Source organism: Nannobrachium achirus (genome assembly GCF_963921795.1).
Source record: "Nannobrachium achirus genome assembly, chromosome: 14".
Classification (NCBI taxonomy): Eukaryota; Metazoa; Chordata; class Actinopteri; order Myctophiformes; family Myctophidae; genus Nannobrachium; species Nannobrachium achirus.
Window position 1 is genome coordinate 2,788,550 of NC_137821.1, and position 5,671 is coordinate 2,794,220.

Here is a 5,671-nt window from a genome sequence, read left to right on the forward strand (position 1 = left end):
GTGACGATATTTTAGTGATTATGTTGTGAGGAAAACTTTGAGTTAACAGCCATTTTGGTTAGAACTGACTGAAAATAACTTTGTACTTCCAAGTTTAAAATGATACTAAATATTTGTTCAAGTTTTTCCGTCACCCACTTTGAAAACCCCTGGTCAAGGGAATGTGCATGTGTTTTTTCGTGCTCATACATTCATACAGAGCTGACCTGATCTGTTTACACCCGATGTCATGACGACACATTGAGGTTAGACAACACGCTCCATATTTGGATGGCGTAGTCACATGACCAAGACAACCGTACAGGCCTGAATGACAACATGTGGAAATCAACATAAAGAAAATGACCTTTCTCCTGTGATGCACCATTCCAGTACCATGACTACCATGCACACATCATTCATTTAGACATATTATGAAACTCTGTTGTCAGCTACACCCAGCTGATTGCTGCCTATAAGCACCTCATGGAAACTTGAATTCGAGGATATAGGCTGTTTATCGATGTGGATGCTTGTCTAGACTTGAGTCCTCGTGAACTTGTGATACGTCATAAGTTGCTGCCCAAGTACCCTTCCAATCTCAAGTCTGCATTTGACCAAGTAGAGACCAAATTCCCGGATGTGAACTTGATCCTCCCACTTTACAGAGGATGCATCAGAGCTGACTTCTGTAGACTTTCCACAGCAAATGGCCCAGAATGCAACACGACCCGGATAGGACCGCCCACAAGAGAGGGTTAGGGTTAGGGTTAGGGTTACCGACGGACCGCAGTACAGTCCGAATATTTTTTTCGTTTTGCCACGGAGTGTCGTTTTATGATTTATTTTAGGCTTGAATGTTGTAAATAGACCATAGCTGGTGCAATAATCCAGCCCCTATTTGACTACGGAGTTCACGTATGGTATCGTGACGCCCCACAAGCCCTTAAAACTAAACTCCAAACAGCCCAAAATAAACTAATTAGGGTCCTGCTTACCCTTCCCTATCAGACTCACCTCACCGCTACTCACCAGTTAAGAGTGGGGTGGCTCAGAGTAGATGACAGAGTACAGCAACTTGCAATGGGCCTGGTGTACAAGATACACTACACCACTATGATACCCAAGTACCTGTCAAAATACTTTATAAACATTAAGGATGTCCATAACTACAACACCAGAGGCAGCGCCACAGATCACTTCCAACCCAGAGTCAAAACCAACAAAGGGTCAAACTCGTTTTTCTGCTATACCACCAAAATGTGGAAAGCCTTACCGAAGGCCATAAAGGAGTGTGGATCACTAGCATCCTTTAAAATTGCCCTAAAAAACCACTTACAGGCAGCAGCCGTTCGCAACATATCTACTGCATAGTACTGTGTTCTATTTGTCTGTCATTCAATGTTATATGAGATACTTAAATGGTTTCCAATGGAAATAAGCTTAGTCTTTTCATGGATCTCCTTTTAGTAGACCTTGTACCAGTGAACTGTACCGTCATGAAACTGTACCTTTTCCTATGCAAACTTCTAATAAAGTCTTCAATCAATCAATCAATCAATTAACTTCAAACCGGTGCACCGAACGTGTGGACGCTTGAGTCGCCGCCAGCCGCCGCTAACCTGACTGCAGATGACCGGCCATCAGGTCCCGTAGTCACTCGGCAAGCCGCCCGTCTCACGAGGGAATTACAGCTGCTTTCCGAGACAAAGAACCCCAGCGGAGGAAACATCGACACGGGTTCTACTGGTGACGAGTGCTATGGCTGCCCACGCGGCTCTCTACAGCAAAGCTCCAACATTGAGGCTACTCGTGACCAGCTACGGCCGTGGTTTTCGAGCCGCCGCCCGATAACAACAGCGCCGACGTGGACCTGGATGTCCCCCTGCCGCCCCCCCTCGTCACCGAGGATGCTGGTGCCCAGCTCGCAGCCGCTGGATCGCCGGAGATGTCCGTCGAGCCGGATGCCCCCCCGCTGGTCCCGCCACCCCCCAGGGATCGTGATCAGTCGTGGCTGGCGCAATATCTTGGCTTTGAAGCTGTCGGCGCCGCCACACCGACCCCCCGTGCGGTCGAAAAGGCATGGATCTCCTCCTGTTTGAGCTCACAGTCAACACAGGAACCTGAGCTCCCCCCCACCCCCACCACCGCTCCCCCACTTCAGTCTCAACTACAACCGGACTATGATGACCACCTCCCCCCCACGACAAACTTTCCTGTCTCGGTCGTAGACAAAGAGCCCCCCAGCTCCGACGATGGCTCGATCACTACAGAGAACATGCACTCTGTTGTTTTTGCCAAACCAGGACTTCATCATGTCCATTTAAACATCAATAGCTTGAATCCCAAAAAGCTGGAGTTAATTAAGGGAATGTTTCATGACGGTAAGGCAAAGATTTTATCCTTCTCTGAAACTAAACTTGATGACTCGTTTACGGATGCTAGCATTGAAATTGCCAACTATACTGTAATCAGGAATGATAGAAACAGGTATGGAGGCGGAGTTTGCATGTATGTACATAATGATGTCAATTTTATCCCCCGTCCAGACTTACACCACAGTTCACTTGAAACTGTATGGATTGAGGTAATCTTTGAACATGCCAAAAACATACTAATGTGCGCTGTCTATAGACCACCTGATCAGAATGATTTCTTTGAGCTGTTTGATGAGAGCTTAGCAAAGGTGGACGGTACTGAGTATCACATTTTGGGCGACTGGAATGTGGACGTTTTGCGTAAAGACGCACCCATGTTCAAGTCCTTTGATGGGTTATGCAATCAATACAGCCTCACTCAGCTTGTCACAGTACCCACCAGGGTGACAGAGCACTCTCAAACCCTCATAGATCTCGTCGTAACCACTGACAAGTCCAAAGTCACCGCTAGCGGGGCTATTGTATGCGGTCTTAGTGATCATTATATGATCTACTCTACCCGTAAAATACACAAACCCAAGGCTAGTGGCCACAGAACTGTCGTTGCTAGAAGCCTGAAGAACTACTCCAGTGAGGCTTTTAATCTCAAACTAGCGGGTGTAGATTTTTCCCCAGAGCTGCAGTGTACAGATGTCGAAGAAGCATGGTGTGGTTTTAAAACCAAATTGACCAATGCTCTAGACGACGTGGCCCCCTTGAATACCACCAGGGTTAAAGCCCGCCAAGAGCCATGGTATAACTCAGATATTGCAGAATCAGCTAAACTCAGAGACAAAAAATACGATGAAAAACGAAAGTGCTGCAAAAAGCTTAGAAAAAAATACAACCATGACCTCAAAATCCACATTGAGCATCTTACTGCTCAATGCAAGAAACTTAGAAACCAGACAACCGCCCTAGTTAGATCCGCCAAAAAAAACGACATTGACGACAAAATCGAGGAATACAAAAACAAACCACGAGACCTATGGAAGTTGCTTAACAACCAATTAGGCTTAAAATCAAAAACCATATGCCACAACATAAACATCAAAACGGACGCCGCTCTCATTTCTGACAAAGGAGAAGTGGCTACCCATCTTAACAAAACCTTTACCACCACAGCCCGTTCACTGGTCGAAAGACTGGTCGCCCCATCTGGGCGGTATGGTGAAGAATTTGTTAAAAAATTCTACAAAAAACTGGGCGTCAGAAAAGACAGCTTTAAACTTTCCACAGTGACAACTGATGAAGTGTTTAAAAAATTGAGCGCCCTACCTCAGCACAAGGCCACTGGCCTTGATAAAATCCCAGCTAGATTTCTCAGAGATTCAGCCGCCACCATTGCTCCAATCATTACCCACATAATTAACCTTTCCATCGAACAGGGTCATGTCCCCCAGGACTTCAAACTAGCAAAAGTAACCCCCCTGCACAAAAAAGGTAGCAAACTAGACCCTGGAAACTACCGCCCCGTTTCCATTCTTAGCTCCATATCCAAAGTCATGGAGAAAATAGTCTACGAACAGATTGCAAGTTATCTCGATGAGAATAATCTGATTTACGAGTTCCAATCTGGATTCAGAAAATCCCATTCCACTGACACATGCCTTCTCTATTTGACTGACCAAATCAAACGCGAAGCGGATCAGGGCAAGTATAGTGGCATGGTCATGATGGACCTCCAGAAGGCATTTGACACCGTGGATCATGCTATTCTGATTGAGAAACTAAAAGCCATCGGTCTTGACAGCGCAGCAGTGAGCTGGATGCAATCTTACCTGGTGGGGAGGGAACAGGTGGTGGAGATTAACGGAACCCTGTCCCCCCCCCTCCCAGTAAGCTGTGGTGTTCCTCAAGGTAGCATACTGGGACCTCTGTTGTTCCTAATATACGTGAACGACATGGCATCTGCTTGCGACTGCAACCTGTTCCTGTTCGCGGATGACTCGGCTCTCCTAGTCTCGGGCAAGGACCACTTGCAGGTTGAAAAGACACTTAACTCTGAACTGAGTAAGATCTGCACATGGCTTAACGACAACAAATTATCAATTCACCTGGGAAAAACCGAGTCCATCCTCTTTGGATCAAATCATAATCTCAAAAAGGTAGATGACTTCACAATCAAAGTGGGTGACAAGGTCATAACACGAAAAAACGAAATCTCTTACTTAGGATGTATCCTTGAAGCTAATCTTTCCAGCGAAAAGATGACTTCAAAAGTAATACAAAAAATCAACCAACGAACTCGTTTCCTACAGAGGATCGCCCCAATGTTCAACTTCAACACACTGAAGACCATAGCTGGTGCAATAATCCAGCCCCTCTTTGACTACGGAGTCCACGTATGGTATCGTGACGCCCCACAAGCCCTTAAAACTAAACTCCAAACTCCAAAATAAACTAATTAGGGTCCTGCTTAACCTTCCCTATCAGACTCACCTCACCGCTACTCACCAGTTAAGAGTAGGGTGGCTCAGAGTAGATGACAGAGTACAGCAACTTGCAATGGGCCTGGTGTACAAGATACACCACACCACTATGATACCCAAGTACCTGTCAAAATACTTTATAAACGTTAAGGATGTCCATAATTACAACACCAGAGGCAGTGCCACAGATCACGTTCAACCCAGAGTCAACTCAAAGAAAGGGTCGAACTCGTTCTTCTGCTACACCACAAAAATGTGGAATGCCTTACCGAAGGCCATAAAGGAGTGTGGATCACTAGCATCCTTTAAAAATGCCCTGACAAACCACTTACAGGCAGCAGCCGTTCGCAACTGGTAAAAAACCTAGCCCAACCCTACCCTCCCTGCCCCTTCCTTGTATATACTGTACATACTGATTGTTTAGACTTACTGTTACCTGCCCCTTCCTTGTATATATTGTATATACTGTACTTACTGATTGTATAGACCTACTGTTTTCTTTTTTTCTTTACATATCTACTGCATAGTACTGTGTTCTATTTGTCTGTCATTCAATGTTATATGAGATACTTTAATGGTTTCCTGTTGAAATAAGCTTAGTCTTTTCATGGATCTCCTTTTAGTAGACCTTGTACCAGTGAACTGTACCGTCATGAATCTGTACATTTTCCTATGCAAACTTCTAATAAAGCCTTCAATCAATCAATCAATCAATGTCAACAATGTGTGTCAATGCGCTATATGTAGGAATGGAATATGCATATGAATGGTCCATTGTGTGTCATGCATGCTAAGTAGGCTACAGTATACGAATGGTCCATTGTGACATGTGTGACATACAAG